This window comes from Physeter macrocephalus, chromosome 16, assembly GCF_002837175.3.
Source record: "Physeter macrocephalus isolate SW-GA chromosome 16, ASM283717v5, whole genome shotgun sequence".
Lineage (NCBI taxonomy): Eukaryota > Metazoa > Chordata > Mammalia > Artiodactyla > Physeteridae > Physeter > Physeter macrocephalus.
In genome coordinates this window covers 16,004,736-16,024,721 of record NC_041229.1, presented here as the reverse complement: position 1 = coordinate 16,024,721, position 19,986 = coordinate 16,004,736, and positions in this window count along the sequence as shown.

Here is a 19,986-nt window from a genome sequence, read left to right as displayed (position 1 = left end):
GGAAAGGTCCTGAGTAAGAAGCATGCCTGGCAGAATATGAAAAAGGTATGGAGGCCAGGGTAGCAAGGGAGAGAACAGCATGAGATGAAGTCACAGGGTCACAGGGAGCCTTGTAGCCCTTGTAAGGACCTTGGTTCTCACTCAGGAAAATCAAAAACTATTGAGTGATTTTGAACAGAGCATTGAGATATGACTTGATTCACCTGACTGGTAGGGTGGGTCTAGACTGTAGACAAACAAGGGCAGATGCAGGTCACTTAGAAAGATCTGGCAGTAATCTGGTCAGATGATGACAGTATGGCCCAGGGTGGAGTTTATTCTTTTCTGTATCCTAGCACCTAGCATCTAGAGGATGCTGAATAAATAAATGAATGATTGGACAGATGAGAGATGGAAAATGCTTTGGTTCTGGAGTCAAAACAACTGGATTTGGGCTCAGAGTTCCAGTTAAGTCTTACTTATGTCCCTTGAATTATTTTCCCTAGAATCCTGTCTTCAGTCCAAGGATAAGAATTAAAGTTATTAAAGCATGTGTAAGAGTAGCCAGCCCAGCCAGACAAAAGAAACCACACCTTATATGATTCCATTTACCTGAAATGTCCAGAATAAGCAAATCCATAAAGACAGAAAGTAGATTAGCAGTTGCCAGGGGCTGGGGAAAGGGGATCCTGGACAGAAGAAGGACAATAGGCAAAAACAAAGGAAATGTGAATAAAGTATAGACTTTAGTTAATAACAATGTATCAGTATTGGTTCATTAACTGTGACAAGTGTACTAGACTAATGCAGAAGGTTAATAATAGGAGAAACTGGATGTGGGGATTTATGGGGGCTCTCTGTACTATTTTAATCATTTTTTATAAAACTAAAGGTGTCTAAAATCAAAAGCTTAATTTTTAAAAACTGAGTGGCCAGGGCTTCCCTGGTGGCGCAGTGGTTAAGAATCCACCTGCCAATGCAGGGGACACATATTCGAGCCCTGGTCCGGGAAGATCCCACATGCCGCGGAGCAACTAAGCCCATGCACCACAGCTACTAAGCCTGTGCTCTAGAGCCCGCAAGCCACAACTACTGAGCCCGCGTGCCACAACTACTGAAGCCCGTGCACCTAGAGCCCGTGCTCCGCAACAAGAGAAGTCACCGCAATGAGAAGCCACAGCAACGAAGACCCAACACAGACAAAAATAAATAAATAAAATAAATTAATTCTTTAAAAAATGAGTGGCCATTCAGGCCTGGGAAACGGAAGGAAGAACGAGTCTCAGTGGTTTATTAGCCAGGAAGCGTGGAATGCCCCCATTCCATGCGCAGAACTGGCCCTTCCCTAGAGACTTGGGGCTCCAGGGAGGTAGCGTGCCTTGGCCATTCTTCCATAATCCATTCTTAGAGCTTCTTCTTTGTGTGTGTGCCTTGGGCAGTAACTGATCGTTTAAAATAATAATAAGGTAAGAAAAGTTTGATACAGAAAATACTTCTAAATGACTTTAACTAATGTCCTCTGGGGTTCTGGGTGGGTAATCTGGGCCCCTTCTGTGTACAGGCAAATGTGATTACAGCAGGGCCTGTAGTGGCCTGTCTCAGCTCCCAGCCCCCCAGGCCACTGCCTGCCCTAACCACATTAGCAGCACTAGAGCCATCCATCAGACTAACTGGGGGCCTGGGGTTGGGCCTGGCCCTCCTGCAAGAGCTGGGCCCTGCCATCAGGAGACATCTGGCTCCTCTTCACAGTCACAAGATAAAGAATGTGGCTGTGGAACTGATGTGCCTGTCTTGCCCCTTCCTCCTGCCCACCTTGGCCGCCCCACTGCATCCTCAGAGCTGCTTGGTGGGGCCTGGGGAGGGGGTCCCTTGCTTCCTGCGGACAGTCCCAGTCTGGCTGGGGTGAGAGGCCACACTTCTAGGCACCATCAGCCTCCCACCCCCAATTCAGCAGGTGCCCTCTCTTCTGCCCCCACTATCAACTCTCCCAGTCTCCCTGGCCCAAGCCTGTCAAAAATAGAACTCACTGGACGCAGGAGCAGGGGAGTGGAAGGGGCAGGGGTTCTTGTTTACCTAACACAGTGCTAGCTGCTACAAAGGTCAAGGCCCATCTGCCAGGCAGCCGGTGCCAGGAAACCAGCTGCCTTCATGGCACGGGCACCAAACATTAGTGAGGGGCAGGTGGACAGACCGAGTAACGGCTACACACACACACACACACACACACACACGCACATGCACGCACACAGACACGCGCACACACACACACGCACACACTTCACACCCAGAACTGACTAGGTAAGCCATGGGTAATGCATTGCTGCATGACTCATGGCAAATGTTGAGACATGCATTGACTTCTTCCTGTTATTTAAAATGCCCACAAGCCACCATCCCTGCTCCCTGGGCAAGCTCAGGGAGCCCATTTTATTTTTTATTTTTTATTTTTTTAAATTTAGGGTCTTTGCTGCTGTGCGCGGGCTTTCTCTAGTTGTGGCGAGCGGGGGCTACTCTTCGTTGAGGTGCACAGGCTTCTCATTGCGGTGGCTTCTCTTGTTGCAGAGCACGGGCTCTAGGCACGAGGGCTTCAGTAGTTGTGGCACATGGGCTCAGTAGTTGTGGCTCGCGGGCTTTAGAGCACAGGCTCAGTAGCTGTGGTACACAGGCTTAGTTGCTCTGCGGCATGTGGGATCTTCCCGCACCAAGGCTCGAACCCATGTTCCCCTGCATTGGCAGGCAGATCCTTAACCACTGCGCCACCAGGGAAGCCCAGGGAGCTCATTCTAATATGAGACTAAATTCAACATAATTAAGAAGTTTAATCAGCTATTGTTTGGGGGAAAATGACCAACAACACGATGACTCATTTTAAATCTGAACAGAAACAATTTGGGAGCACTTTGGTTTTGGAGATTAACTTCAGTCAACTGGGAGTTGCCTTTTCAGGATCCCATATGCCCGGACTCCCAGTTCTGCGAGGAGTGGGCCACTCCCAGCCTCAGTGCCTCCATCAGAGAAGTGGGGAGGATATCCCAGCCTGACACTAAGAGGAAGAACTGGCTTTGGGGAACTGAAGAATGAATTGCCAGGGCATGTCCCCTGCCAGCCCCACTTCCCAGGACCTCACCTGGGGCTCAGGGAAGCCAGTAAGTAGAGTGATGGTCCAGCAGGCAGGACCCCCTTCTTCATGGTGTTTTATCCACACATAGGAAGGCAGGGCTGAAGAGCACATAGTCCAGAAAAACCGGTCCTTGTGTTGACAGCAAGGGCAGGCGCTGCCTGACAGGACACGCAGGAGTGGCTCGCTGTCCTGAAGGAAGTAGTTAAAGGTGGACAAGGGCTCACTGGGGTGCACACACAAGTGGGTGCATGCTAGGAGCCGCTGAGCCCCCCACATGTCCAGAAACACTAGCAACTTCAGGGGGAGGGAGCTAGGGGCTCTGGGAAGGCTTGCATCAGCTGTGTGACCCTGACGAGCCTCTTTCCTTCTCTGAACGTGTTTCTAATCTGTAAGCTGTCAGAATCGTTCCCTGAAGTTTCAACCTTCACAGTGCATCAGAATCACTTGGGGGATTTCCCCTGGTGGCACAGTGGTTAAGAATCCACCTGCCAATGCAGGGGGCACGGATTCAATCCCTGGTCCAGGAAGATCCCACATGCCGCGCAGCAAAATAGCCCGTGCACCACAACTACTGAGCCTGTGCTCTAGAGCCCGTGCGCCACAACTACTGAGCCTGCATGCCACAACTACTGAAGCCTGCGCACCTAGAGCCCGTTCTCCGCAACAAGAGAAGCCACTGCGATGAGAAGCCTGTGCACCGCAACGAAGAGCAGCCCCTGCTCGCTGCAACTAGAGAAAGCCCGCATGCAGCAACGAAGACCCAATGCAGCCAAAAATAAATAAATTAAATAAATAAATTTTTTTAAAAAAAGAATCACTTGGAAAGCATTTTAAAAGTATACTTGCCCAAGCAAGCCTGGAGATCTGGAGTCCATTGGTGGTATGGGGGTCACTAGTAGTTTTTAAAACACACCAGATGATTCTAAAGCTTAGCCAAGCCTGAAAAAACACTAGAGCACCACATAGCTTGTATTGGACCAACGAGAGGGCTTATTAAAACACAGATTCCAGGACCTTGCCCTGAGAATTAACATTTCTAACAAGTTCCCAGTTAATGCCAATGATGCTGGCCTGGGGATCACATTTTGAGAACCGCTATCCTGGACCAATGCCACTCAAAGCGTGGTGCCCAGAGTGGAAGCAACATCATCACCTGGAAGTTTACTGGGAATGCAGACTAAGGTGCCTTAATACAAACGTTAAGACAATATGTCCTTCTAGGATGAAGAAAAGTATAGTGATGATGCTGATGCTGATAGAGGAGCTGCAGAGAGGTCAAGTGGGAGGGGAGCCTGGGTAAGAGAAGGGAGCAGCTGGCCCAAGCCAGCACTGTGTTGGTGTTGGATGGAGAGACTGTTGCCCCTCTCAGAGCTCTCTTCTTCTCTCCTCTTGCCTTCCCACACTATTGTGAAAAGTTTTCATAAGCGCTGCCCCTAGCCCATTTTCCTCAGGTGTGGATCTGCATAAATCATTGCTCAGCCCTCAGCCCCATTATCAACCGTTAGATCCCAGTTCATCATCTTGCCCACATTACAGATGGGAAAAAATAATTGATTTGAATGGCTGCCTGGATACCCCAGGGCAAGGCTTTAATTCACCTTTGATGCTGGATGGGTGCTCTGTGCTGGAGCTATAGATACTCCCGATCAGCATGGACCAACTGGCAGGCTGAGCATGCTGTGACCAACCCCCTTCCTTGGCCTGCTGCCTGATTTCTAGCTACAGCCCCTCCCCAAACCGTGAGCTGCATAGGTGCTGTGAGGTGTTAAGAAGAGAAGTAGCACAGGCTGGTTGGGAGAGCCCTGGCTGGGGAGACAAGAGCCCTTGTGCTGCCTTGGGCTTAACTCCAATCTACTGTGACCTTGACCCAGCCTATGCTCTCCAGGTCTTAATTTCACTCTCAGCAAAATAGAAAAAGGCATCCTTGCTGGTTTCCTTCTGATGGGGTTGCAAGCTATCTCCCATACACCAGATTGCCCTTTGTTTGAGGTCTTCCCCTTCAGTCACTATTGGGTTTCCTGTATTTGAGGAAGAACCAGAAGTATGCAGCAGACATTGTTTGGAGGGCCCAGAAGTCCCATTCCTAGCATCTTCACTCTGTGGAACGAAGCATGGCCATGTGACTGACCTTGACAACACAAACATCAAAGTGAAAATAAGACCTTCTTCCAAAGGTGGTTCCATTACTTACCCCATCATTCAGTTCCCTTTCTGGGAACTGTCAGAAGGACCTATTGCACGTTACTTTAAATAGCCTCATTGGTGGCAAATCTTCATCCTAGGAGTGTGGATTTGCTTGTTGGAAACAGCCCAAAGCTATCCAGAGCCAAGAATGGTGAATCGAGTGAGAGATTAAGGCTGGGAAATACCATTTTTAGTCTAAAACAAGGTGTAACTATAATTAAATAGATCCGGGGGTTGGTCTGAATGACCTCTAAGGTCTCCTCCAGGTCCAACACACTATGATTTTCTTGTATAGATAGAAAATGGATTCTGAAGGCAAAGGAAAACATTCCACAGGTGTCCTGAATGAAGTAACTTCAAAGGAATCTGTATAAAATTACTCCTCCCAAGATGACTAATTTAAAAGGCAATTCTCCTCTAGATACATACCTTATTTCATGGATTCATGAAATTAGGTAGTTTTATTCTCACATTTTATTTCTGAAATCAGGATACAGATGACAGTTGGTGGAGGGTGGTAGTTTAAATGGCAGTATTTTTTTCTTTCTTAGTGGTACATAAAGTAATCTTTTATATCAATGGCATCTTGGATTCAATGAAACACAGTAAATCCCAAACTGTTCTGATTTTCAGTACCAGTTGCTTTAGAATTATACTTCTTATATTTTCTTCACTTCTCAGATTAGTCTTGATTCTTAACTTTGGATGCACATACCAGACCAATTAAATCAGAATCTCTGGGGGAAGGATTCAGACATTATTAGTTTTTAAAGCTCTCCAGGCACAGGGCCTATGACACCTTAAGATAACTACAGCTCTCTTGTAGCTGTATAGGAATCCAGGCTTGTGGGGAAGCCTAGACCATGGCTGGTCGATCAGAGAAATGGAAAGTTTTAGGAATAAATAGTTTGAGCTCTTGGGTTGAGCCATGCCTGAAGTCTTCCATCACCGCTAGACTTCACAGTTTGGTAAGCAATAGATCTTCTGAATTGTTCAAGCTGGTTCAACTTCTATGTATGTCTTGCAACACACATAGAGTGAGGTACCAGCAGGGGTATATTAACTGCAACTGACTGGGCTGAGGAAGTAAAGTGCTGGGCAATGAGAGTTCTACTATCCTGGGCCAAGAGGTTGGTAATCTTTGTTCTGAGGTTGCAAATAGCTGATTAAGTGATGACCTTTTTTTTGTCTTAAGACTCATACCATCGATTTGCCAAGTTTTCAGCACCCCAGAATTTGTTAGCAAAAGTTCAAAATATTATAGAGTGAAGGCTGACTTTTGAAGCCTTACGAAGGCTTACAACAGGCTCATCTGAAAACAGCTCTAGAGAAGAAAATATGGATTTGCTAAGAGAGGCCCTTTTTAGCTTGTGGTCTGCAATATACATTCCCCAGGAGTCTGGCAATTAATAATTATCCTTGCAGAGCTGGAAAAGCCACATTCTCTACTTCAAGCTCAGTTTCCTACAAGTTGAAGCAGGAAGTAAGAAACTACTCAGCAGAAGACAGATTAGGACCCAAAAGAAGCCTAATCCCCCAGGTGTCTCTCAAATACTCCTGTTAAGTATTGTCTGCCTAAGGAAAGGATTATATCACTTCCCTGGCTAAAATGTAGCTGTAAGCCAGAATACTAAGAGGGCCTTTCTCACCCCAATCTGAGGTTTCCAACTGCCCCAGAGTACATGAAAAGTAGAGCATTGAAGCCAGGACTGGTTGACTGGGAATAGAAGTTTACAGACCCTGTTCTAGGCTCAAAGACAGTTTCTCTAGCTTTAATAATCCATAGCCCAAAGCAACAGGACCTATTAAGATTGAATTTAGTTGCCTCTACAAAAGACTGACTATTGGCTTCACCACAATTTATGTTTACTTTTCCTATCATCCTCTGAAATAAAAGATGCATCACAGGCATTGAGCAAATGTTTGACATATGATGAATGAATGAGTGAATGCATCTGGCTCCAAGCACTACCAATGGTATTCAGCAAATAAAGCTCAAAATGAAGCAAAGGGATAGACGGTGGAAGTACAGTTCCTCATTTTAGGTTGTGAAAAAGGGACCCAGGATGAAAGATTTGACACCTAATCCTGAAGACCTGAGCTGGCCTCTTCTTCATCTCTCAGAGGGACCTCCATTTTGCCAGGTCACAAACACTACTGCTGAGAATTCGCAGGGTCTTCCCTGGGGGTCTACACTAAAGACTACAATAGAGTCCTATTTCCTTGGAACCTTTACTGTGTTGGGTGATGGATAAGATGGATACATCCAAAGTCATTCTCTATGGGTAACAGACAAAGGAACCAGGGATACGATGTATTGAATTCATATGAAACTACAAAGGCTCAAAATAACCAAACCAATGTTGAAAAAGAACAGAGGATTTACATTTACCAATTTCAAAACTTAATACATGACTACAGTAATCAAGACAGTGTGGTACAGGCATAAAGATAGACATAGATCTTTGGAATAGAACTGAGAGTTCAGAAATAAACCTCTACAGTCATGGTGAGTTGATTGTGGCAAAGGTGCCAAGATAATTCAATGGGGGAAAGAATAGTTTCTTCAACAAATGACGTTGAGACAATTGGATATGCAGGTATAAAAGGATAAATCTGTGCCATTAACTCATACCGTAACCCAAAAATTAAATCAAAAGCCATCATAGATATAAATGTAAGAACTAAAACTACAAAACTCTTAGAAGAGATCACGGGAGTAAATCTTTCTGACCTTGAGTTAGGCAATGATTTCTTAGATATAACATCAAAAGCACAAATGATGGAAAAACAAATTGAAAAGTTGGACTTCATCAAAATTAAAACCTTTTTCTCTTCAAAAACCACCAAGAAAATGAAAAGACAAACCACAGATTGGGAGGAAATATGTAAATTTATTTACAAATCATATATCTGACAAGGGATTGTGTCCCTACGTGGTAAACAGAATTATGACCAGCCATAGATGCTCACGTCCTGAACCCTAGAACCTGTGTATATGTAACCTTACATGACAAAGGAAACTTGGCAGATGTGACTAAGGTTAAGGACTTTAGATGGTGAGATTATCCTGGATTATCCAGGTAACCTCAATCTAATCACATGATTCCTTAACATCAGAGACTATTTCTAGGTTGTGGTCAGAAAAAGATGTGATAATGGAAGAATGGCCAAAGAGATGACATGTTGCTGGTTTTGAAGGCAGAGGAAGGGGGCCACAAGCCAAGAAATGCAGATAACCTCTAGAAGCCAGAAAGACAAGGAAATAGATTATCCCTTAGAGCCTGCCAACACATTGATTTTAGCTCAATGAAAGCTGTGTCAAACTTCTGACCTACGGAAGTATTAAATGATAAATTTCTGTTGCTTTAAGCCACTAAATTTGTGGTAATTTTTACAGCAGCAATATAAAACGAAGACACCGGAATACACAAAGAATTACTCCAGCTCAATACTAAGACTAATAATCCAATATAAAAATGGGCAAAAGATTTCAATAGACATTTCACTAAAAATACATGAATGGTCAGTAAGTACGAGAAAGAATGCTCAACATCATTAGCAATTAGGGAAATGCAAATCAATACAGTCATCCCTCTGTATGCATGGGGGATTGGTTCCAGAACCTCTGTGGATACCCAAATCCAAGGATGCTCAAGTCCTTATATAAAATGGCATAGTACAGTCAGCCTTCTGTATCCACAGATATGGAACCAGCAGATACACAGGGCCAACTGTACCATAATAAGATACTACTTTACACCCACTAGGATGGCTATAATTAGAAAGACATACAATAACAAGTTTTGGAGAGGATGTGGAGAAACTGGAAAGCCATACATTGCTGGTGGGAATGTAAAATAGTGTGAAATAGCTTGGCATTTTCTTAAAATGTTTAATATAGAGTATATGATAAATGTAAATATAGAGCATATAAATATATGGACCAGCAATCCCACTCCTAAGTATCTACCCATGTGAAATGAAGGCATATGCTCACACAAAGATTGTATGTGAATATCTGTGACAGTATTATTCTTTTTTTTGTTGACATATAGTGGATTTACAATGTTGTGTTAGTTTCAGGTATACAGCAAGGTGATTCAGATATATATATGTGTATATATATATACATATACATATTCTTTTTCAGATTCTTTTCCATTATAGGTTATTACAAGATATTGAATATAGTTCCCTGTGCTGTACAGTAGGTCCTTGTTGTTTATCTATTTTATATATAGTAGTGTGTATCTTTAATCCCCAGCTCCTAATTTATCCCTACCCCCTCCTTCCCCTTTGGTAACCCTAAATTTGTTTTCTATGTCTGGGAGTCTGTTTCTGTTTTGTAAATAAGTTCATTTGTATCATTTTTTTAGATTCCACATGTAAGTGATATCATATGATATTTATCTTTCTCTGACTTACTTCACTTGGTATGATAATCTCTAGGTCCATCCATGTTGCTGCAAATGGCATTATTTCATTCTTTTTTATGGCTGAGTAATATTCCGCTATGTATATATACCACATCTTCTTTATCCATTCACCTGTTGATAGACACTTAGGTTGCTTCCATGTCTTGGCTATTGTAAATAGTGCTGCTATGAACACAGGGGTGCATGTATCTTTTCAAACTAGAGTTTTCGTCTTTTATGGATATATGCCTAGGAGTGGGATTGCTGAATCATATGGTAACTCTATTTTTAGTTTTTTAGGGAACCTTCATACTGTTCTGCATAGTGGCTGCACCAATTTACATTCCCACCAACAGTGTAGGAGGGTTCCCTTCTCTCTACCTCCTCCCATTATCCTTAATAGCCAAAAAGTGGAAATAACCCAAATGTTCATCAATAGGTGAAGGGATCAACAAAATAAATAAGGATAATAATAATAAATACTAAGGAAAAAAGAACTTATACATGTTACAACATGGATGAACCACAACAATATTATGCTAAATCAAAGAAGGCAGTCACAAAGGACTACATATTGTATGATTCTATTTAAATGAAATATCCAGAGTAAGCAAATCTATAACAACAGAAAGCAAATTAGTGGTTGCCTAGCGGTGGGCGGAGGGGGCTTGGGGTTTGGGAGGCGATGGCTAAGAGTATAGGTTTTCTTTTATGGGGTAATTAACATGTTCTAAAATTAGATTGTGATGATAGTAGCACAACTCTGTAAATATACTAAAAATCACTGAATTGTACGCTCAAAACCAGTGAAGTTTATGGTGTGTAAGTTATACGTCAATAAAGCTAGGGAGAAAGAGAATAAGGGGCAGAACGGTGCATGGCGGGGCTGTGGAGCCCTGCCAAGTGAGCGCTTCCTGAAGGCAGGGTGTGCTTTGAGAACTCACATCCGTGGACAACTATCTGGGCTCCTCCTTGTACCGATTAAGTATAGAATTTGATTTTATTTCAGGAGCCTATAACATTGCAAAGATTGGTCAGATCTTCCCAGAGAGAGAAAGGCATCTTTTCTGGGAAGTGCTCGCTGAGAGAGGTGAGACTGGGCAGTGAATTTGGCAAGAGGGAAGGTTGGCTACAGTACCCATGATTTCCAACCAGAAAACAGGACATGTACAAACATATTCAGAAGGCACAAGACAAATTATACAAAACCAGGCCAACCCAGAGGGTCCCCAGCCTCCGGGTACAGCCATATTAACCTCTGTCTGCAGCCTGTTCCCTGGGGGTAGAGGGAGGAAAGGCCAGGGCTGGGCTCCTGGGCCAGGATGTGGGGTTGCAGCCGGTGTAATGAATAGCATCCTCCAAACAGGCAGGGAACTCAGGTGGGAATTAGCCTGTTCTAAAAGCAGGACCTGGGCTGCCTTCTGAGTACATGAAACCCATTCCCATCCATCTATCGTCACACCTGAGAGAAAGAAAGTGCAATAACAAGCATCTTGATATATATGTGTCTACAATCTGGTTATGAGGTTATCAAGCAAGAAAGACACCCCCAGGGAATGCATATGCTTTTTTCATAGAGGAAATAGTGAATAAACAGCTGAAATTTATCTTGAGGGAGATAACAGAAGCACTTTTTTAAACTGTGGAAAAAACAATATTTTTCCCCAGAGCAATCAAGTCCTTCCAGGTTTTGATCATGTCTCTCATCAATGGGCCTCCAAGCCAGATTCATCTTAGGTTCATGGGACAAGAAAGGAAGTGGATCTGCCTTGGCCAGTGGTTTTAATCTAAGCCATTTAAGCTAAGCCATTCCATTTTGCCCATCCTCAAAGTGTCTCAGAGGGTGGCCCAAGGGCATACACTGCTAGTGACCTCAGGGACACCGGAAATTTCTGGAAGAAGGTTTGGCTTCTAAGTCTGTCTGTTGCTGGGATCTCTGTATGCCATCACTGCCTTGGTGAGGGACATTGGTCTCTTTGCCTGCATAAATGTAAATACTAAATGTATTTACTTTACTGACCTATTTGTGTAAGAACTATCTTTGCTGGCTGAAACAGTCTGAGTTCATGAATATGGAAGCTTTTGTGAACAAGAAGAGGGCGGGGAGGTGCAGGGGAGGTGGCAGGGGCAAGGATTTATTGAATACATTCAAGTGCCAAGCTCTTTCCTTTTGGTTATTTTTTTAAATACTTGTTAAAAAAAAGAAAAACACTCATGTGGTAGCCATTTCCACTTACATATGGAGAAACTGAGGCTTACAAATTTAACATGGCACGTCTGACCCAGGCTATATAATTGGCAGTACAGGATTTGAACCCCAGGTCTGTCGGACTCAAATCCACAACTGGTCCCGAAGGCTGGTCATGGCTTCTACTAGACTAAAAATACCCTTGGCGCCAAGGCTGGGGCTGGACTCTTGTCTGGATCCTCGGGTAAACCACAGTGCTGCCCGGGATGCAAGAATACCCTCCGTGTCACTAGCACAGCAGTCCTGGTATCTCTGACTTGTCGTTTAGACATTCCTTTGACCTCTTCTTTCTCTGTTTCAGTGAGTGAGTCCTGAACTCACAGCACTCAAATAGCCCCTTCCCCTGGCGAGGTGGGACGGAGGTGGGGAAGTTCCTGTCCCCGGCTTAGCCATCATCTATTTTTTAGTGATGGTATATGCTTGCCCTGGCTCAGCACTCAACCTCTCTGAGCCTTGATCTCCCCATTGAACAATTGGACCAGGTTGATGAATTTCAAACTTATGTCACCACAACTCACAGTAACATTTTCTCTGACAGCCCAGTTCACGTGTAAATATTTTTCTTTCCACAGAACAAAGCTTATCCATGCTATACATGCATATGTATATGCACTCTACTATTTTTCTATTTTACGCTGTTTCTATTTTTTTTTAATGCTGGTCACAGCCCATTAATTTGTTTGATTTCACTCCCCTGAGGGGTCAAGACCCACAGTTTGGAAGATCCCATTCTAGACATTCTCTAATGACCATTCCAGCTGTGACACCTGATGAATCTTTACCCAACCTTCCCCTCCTCCAGAGGGGGGGCCCTCTGAGCTGATGAGCTACTGTGGAGCCTGCCAGGACTCTGCCCCCTCCCTGTCCCTGGAAATGTTTCTCCTGGCAACCTGTTTCATGTGCGCACGTTACCTTCATGAATACCCCAAAGTAAAACGACTCGTTCAAGTTCACTCACGCCGCTCCTAGCTGGAGCAAGGACTTTAACTTGCACAACGGGACTGCATATCCAGGCCTTCCACACAACCACCCGCCTCCTGAGACAGGCACCCTGTGGTCAGGCAGCACCCAGGCCTCCCAGGAAGAAGTCCTCCACCCACCTACTTGCATGCCGTGAGCCCCCTTGCCCTTCTCCCGGCTCTTCTTGACCTTCTGCAACCAGCTTCCTCACCTTTTTGCTGCCTCTCAGCTCCCCAGCCTGTCTCTGATGTCTGTCTGGGTACACCTGGGTCATGTGTGTATTTGGGGATGAGGGACAGGCAAGTCAGTCCATTTGGATCCATCTAGTCCATGGGGATATTTCTGAATTCTTAGTCCCACGGGAGCAGACATTCTACCTCATGCAGGTTTCAATTGGTCAAACCAAATATGTGTCATTAAAGTTGTATCTCTCTTCCAGTCCCCCAAGTAGACCATTGACTCCTCCTATCGAAGACCTCCCCGACCCCATCTATGATGTGGTATCCAGGAGTCTCACAGAGGCACAGCTAGGGATGCTGGGAGAGGTAGAGAAGGTCTATGGCATCCTGGCTGAGAGTACACAGGACACCACCATGGATACGGCCGCTCAAAACTTACATGGCAGACATGGGTCTCTCACCCCAGAGGGACATCTATAAGCAAAGTTCTGGTCTGAAACTTCTAATGGCTATTAATTACTGTGTATGAGCTCAGATATCAAGCACAGATAGAGAATGATAGCTAGGTGACAGTTGATGGCTGTGAAATAATAGATAGTAGCTGTTAGATGGTAGGTAACTATAGATAGTAGAGAATAAAAAGTAGCTGATAGATTGTAGCACATAGCAGATAATAGATAGTAGCTGATAGTAGATCACAGATAACAAATGGAAGATACTGGATAATGGCTGAAGATAATAGAAGTTGATAGTGGATAATAGTGGGTAGTTGATAAGAGTAGCTAATAATGGATAATAGGAGCTAGGTGATAATAGTAGCTAATGGTGGCTAATAGTTGGTAAGTGATAATAGTTGCTAATAGAGGGCAGTGCTAATAGCAGATAATGCTGGCTGTAGATCACAGCTGATAGCTCACAGGTAGTGGCCTGAAAGACCACTAAATACCGCACAGCCATCAGGGAGTTCCATTTAGTATTTTAAATGACTTTAGGACTCACTTGGACACTCTTGGGTAAGCCTGTTCTGAAGTCTCTGTAACCAAGGTGGGGGTGGGGATACTCAGCCCAGTTAGTCACAAAACTGGTTTCCAGTTTAAGTTCCTTCTAGCTGCAGGATCTTGGGCCCACCATGTAACCCCTATGATTCCTAATGTGTAAAGGAGGAGGTGGGTCATATTCCTGATCTATCCACTGCAGAGGGCAAAATGAGGGTAAATGATAGAGGTAAGCACACTTCGACATTTCATAATGAGATACAGAGTCAGACGGTCCGCAAAGCTGGCAAAGGCCCAGCTGCAGAAGGCCAACCACAGGTCCCTGGTTTGTGGGCCAGAAGATAACTGTGTTTTCTGTACTCACAGTGAGTAGGTTCATGCCCAGGGGCAGGGATGGCACATGATTGACAGGCTAGCCCAACTGCAAGAGGGCCAGGGGTACCCTTTCCTGGCCTTTCACTAATGCTCACAATCTGAACGTTCTCCTGATACTGTCCAGTGGTTTCTGTCACTTGCTGATGGCTTCCTCCATTGTACTTCAAATAAAATCCAAACACTTCATCAGGACCTCCAAGGTCCCTTCTGATCTGGTTCTTTCCTAAACTTCTGACCTCAGTCTACACTTCTCCCCCATCATTCACCTTTGCTCAAGGGCTTCTGCTTGTTCCTCAGAGAAACCAAGCTTATTCCCACGAGGCCTTTGCACTTGGTGTTCCTGCTTCCTGGAATGTTCTCCTCTCACAGCCACATCCCTGAGCTGTGGGCACGGTAGGTTCCTTCTCAGCTGCTACCCCTCAGAGAAGACTTCCCACTTTAAGTCACTCTCCATCACATCACCCCATTTTATTTCCTCTGTAGCACTTAATCCCCATCTCACATTAAATCCCCATCAGCTTCTTTATTTACTCATTAAGTTGTCCAATGTCTCTCTACCCCTTTCAAATGTAACTTCCAAAAAGTTGAGGCCCTTGGTATCTCTTCACTGAAGTTTCCCAGCACTTAGAACAGTTCCCGGCACATAGTAGTGTATTAAGTATTTATTGAATGAATCAGTGAATGAAGAAAACGCCATTGCAACTGCAACAAGATGGCAAATTTGGGGCCAGACAGGCTGGGATTCTGAGACTGCTCCACTTCAAACTTGTGATGAAATGTTGGACAAGTTTCTTAACCTCTCCTATTATCTTTAGTTTACTCAACTACAAACATCAAGATGATATTGACAACATTGAACTTGATCTGAGCCCTGTGCTCCCTAAGGTTGAGAAATCCCACCCCCCTTTTGTGTTCCTAGACATGACTAACCTCAAAGGACCACCCTGCTCTTCTAATTCTGAGATAAGACCCACCTACATCCTTCCTCATGACTCACATAAGATTTGCTGATGGCTCCTTGTTTACCTGCCTGCATAAAACCCTAGCCCTCCTTCCATTTCTTTGAGACACTCCTCATTAATGAGCATTTTCCCCATTGCAAACTGTCATCATAAAATCATCTCCTTAATTGTCCAGTGCATTCTGTCTTTCACAATATTTCTTCCCCTTGCAGAGTTAATATGAGGATTAAACAGAATAACGTGTGAAAGTTGTATTGCACAGCACCTTCGGTATAATTTTCCCTCAATGGGATTTGAATGATCTCCAACATTCTCTAGATTGAGGCAGAGTATTGATCCATTCACAGGTCAGAGAAAAACTAACCACAAAGCATATTCACAGTTACTCAGGACTCCAATGCCCATTACCTCTGCTCCCATGAAAAAGAGGAGAGCAAAATGCCAACCGTGTTTATATACATATATATATACATACACATATATACGTATGTATATGTGTATGTATATATTATATCCATCTATACATATATGGATGGATATATATATACATATACACATATATATCCATGCATATAATTTCCAAATATATATCTTCATATGTATATACAATGACACACATCAATAAACAAATATAATAAATAGTACATAGTATAATATTAAGAACCATTTTCGTGTCAACTATGTACTGTGTGACAAGCACTGTGTACTAATCATTATTATTCCCATTTTGGGGGTCTTAGAGAAGGTAAGGGATTTGTCCAAGGTCTTACAACTAATTAATGACAAAGCTGGGAATTGAACCCAGGTCTCGCTGACCCCAGAACTAACTCATGCATTTTTCCTCTACATAATCATCTATTATTCATTTAACCTGTATCTTGAGTGCCTGCTCTGGACTTGTCATAAATAGAATATAAAGGGTTGTTTATACAAACGTTGCCCTAAGAAAGCTCCTGATCTGGTTCTCGAGGCAAGACAGACTCTGGGAACCATGAGGAGACCGCCCAAGACAGAGTTAGCAAGTAAAGTCTTGAGGGAGCGGTTCAGAGAAGAGCAAGATCGATGTGCACCAGGGAGGCTGGAGGTGCACCACTTTGTGCGTGGGCTCCATAAACAGACTGGATGAATAAATGATTTAATTAAGGTATAAGGGGCATGATTGGATTTAATTTGGTCTGTAATTATTACTCACCCCAACATCTCTGGTCCTTTCACTGCCATAAGGATGAGCATGAGGAGAGTCATCCTGACCTCAGTGGACTTCTCTCCTGTGTATTTTTCACCTGCCAGCACTCCCGGGAGGGCTGGATTTGCCTTCCTGGGGAAAAGACCCTCAGCTAAGAACCCTGATCCTTTGGCAGGCTGCACTGTTCCATCCAGTTCCCCATGTGACTGTCTCCTAAGAGCCTCCCCCATCCTGCTGAAGATTTTTAAGTTACGGAAATTAAGGAACAGGCATATTCCTCAATTCCCTGCATGGCATGATGGCCATTAACCAATTAATGGCTGGGCAAGTGCCAGCCAGTAGGGTAATTATTAGATGGTAATTGCCATATCATTACAAGGTAAATATAGGGTCGGACTGTCATCCACCCCAAAGAGGGCAACTGGGAATTCATTTTATTCCTATTAAGCATAATTATTCCCCAGTCTCTGGGAACCTGTGATTTCCAATATAATTATATAGTGTTTGCCAATTCCATGCATGAGGGATGGGGCTCAAGAGCAGACAATGAGGGACGGCCTGGGGAGGTGTGGGGCAGGAGCTGGAAGCTCACAGCAGCGTCAGGGTTTAGAAGCTAAATCAGTTGGGCACATCTGAAGGTAAGGGGGCCCAGTAAGGGAAAGGAAGAGGAAAAGAGATTTCATTGAGATTTAATAGAATCCTCTTCTCTGAATGTCTAGAAAACATGTTATACAGACCTTTATTACCCCCAATCTCCCATTCACTCATTCCTTCCATCCAAAGCTGATGAGGGAACATGGCCAAAAGTCAGATATTATGCACAGCCCTGGAGATAGAGAGGAAGATAGAGCAGGAAACCTGTTTTTAAGAGGCCAAGTAGAGGCAGAGATCATACTATCTTCGTTTCTCATTTTACAGGTGGAGAAACTGACGTTCCCTGGTTGGCTACATGTGCTCAGCTCTCTCCAGGAAATAGAATTAATAATCCAAAAAGCAGAAGGTCATCTACAATGCCAAAAAGTGCAAACCGAGAACTTTTAATGCTTGACAGGAGCTGTGCAGATGTGAAAACTGAGACATAAAGTTGATAAAGCACCCTAGGTACTGCAGACTGAGATGGTGGAGGGCAGGGTTCCCAGGCATGGAAGATGTGAAGCTGTGACCCGGAGCAATCTGGGAGATCCGGAGACACCACTTTTCATGCTAATGTGGAATAATGCCATATATCACCTTGAAAGAGAACTTGACTGTAATAAACATTTACACCAAAACTATTTCCTATAAATCAAACAACAAATCTCTAGTCTATCGGAGACATACCTTGTGTCTGGGAGTCTCGCTATTAAATCAAGTATTGTAATTTGCTTCAGAAATGTTTTGCCAAAAGGTTAAAATATACACACTCATAGCTCGTCAATCTCATGGGTTGGTAGGAAAGCCCTTTAGGTTTTGTTATTCAAGCCTTCTTTTGATTTCCTAACTGGTTACCCTGTAGATCTCTGCTGGTTATGCTGTAGACTCTAGGGCCCTGGATTGGGAGGGATGCGTTGCTGGTTGAGGTAGAAGAGGAGGCAGGCGGATTAACTAGATCAAAGGCTTTTGATTACCTACCAGCGATGGAACACCAATGATAGCTACAATCGGAAACCTATTACAAGCGAGGCACAGAGGCAGCACGAGGGATAAAGCGGAGAAAAAGATGCACAGGGGTCCTGCCTTCATGGAATTTATAGTTGAGCAATTTACGAGAACCTGTACATCTTGCGTCACGCTGAACCTTTGCAACCTGATAGAATTATCCCCATTTTATTGGTGAGGCTACATGAACTGCTCCACTTTCCACAGCTAGAAATGGGCAGACCAGGGATTTCAACCCAGATCTGTCTGGTTTCAGCCCCTCCCCCAGCGGCACTCTCCGTGTACAGGGAAGCACACACAGTTCTTAGAACACTAAAACATCCCCCACCTCGGTTCCCAGGTGGCCCTGCAAGTGTAACGTGTTGTCTCCTGTCTATCCCACCTGCCAACAACCACTCTTCAATTGGGTTTATTATCTTTGTGGCACACCAGTTACCATAGCAGTAAATTTATCCTCAACAGTACAGTACTCCTGGGCTTCCCTGGTGGTGCAGTGGTTAAGAATCCGCCTGCCAACGCAGGGGACACGGGTTCGAGCCCTGGGCCGGGAAGATCCCACACGCCGTGGAACAACTAAGCCTGTGTGCCACAACTACTGAGCCTGCGCTCTAGAGCCCACGAGCCACAACTACTGAAGCCCGCGTGCCGCAACTACTGAAGCCCACGCGCCTAGAGCCCGTGCTCCACAACAAGAGAAGCCACCGCAATGAGAAGCCTGCACACTACAACGAAGAGTAGCCCCTGCTCGTCGCAACCAGAGAAAAGCCTGCGTGCAGCAACGAAGACCCAAAAGCAGCCAAAAATAAAAAATAAATAAAAATAAAATAAAAAAAAAATACAGTACTCCTGTGATTTTTCAACTACTAATGAAATTACTATTTTTGTTTGTTTTAAAGCCATAGCCATAAAATAGGCTCCCAACAATACTCTTGCATTTTTTAATGTCTTTAAAATTTACTGGAAGTGATAACTGTAATAACAGAATGCCTGTAAACACACAAATGGTCTTCTCGGAAAAGGAGGGGTGAGGGGCTTTGGTTTGTACCGTGGTGGGGTCCACAAGGATGGATGGATGGGAGCATAGAAAGAAAAGGTGGAGGATCCCTGTACCCTTGGAGGTTTAGAGAGGTCTATGACTCCAACCCTAGGTGTTTGATAAGCCATCCCTTCTCCCTGCCAGGAGCATCCAAGAAGGTGATCGGTAAAGAGAAAGGAAACTGAAGGACAACTGGATGCGCCAGGAGTTCTGGCTACTCCTTGGGAAGGTGGGTGTGAACAATGCAGGCCACACCCCTTGGTTCCTAGAGGCTGCACCCTAGTTTCTAGTCCAAAGTTCAGTGACAAAAGGAGAAACAGAGCCACCAAGATGGTAGACCCAATCTGGAAACTTCTCTGAGATTAAGACCACGTGAAATATGAGTTGTTTCAGAGACATGTCCTTCCCAAGAGTCTCAATTTATGGCTTTAAAATTTTGGCTGGAGGGCTCACCAGTTCAGGGGTTAAGTCTCAGCTTTAGAAGGGCCATGCCAGATTATAAGTATGTTACCACTGGCGTAACATATTCACATTCTGGAAGGGGTTAGCTTCTCAATCTAGCTGTCTCCAAGAGGAGCTCTCTTATGGAGACCCCAGATAAAGAAAACTTAAAGGGGGGGATGGTTTGGGGAGTAAGATAGCCTAGACAAAGTTTCAGAGTCTAGAGAAGGCAGGATGGTCTTGCTGGGCCACCAAAATGAGGGA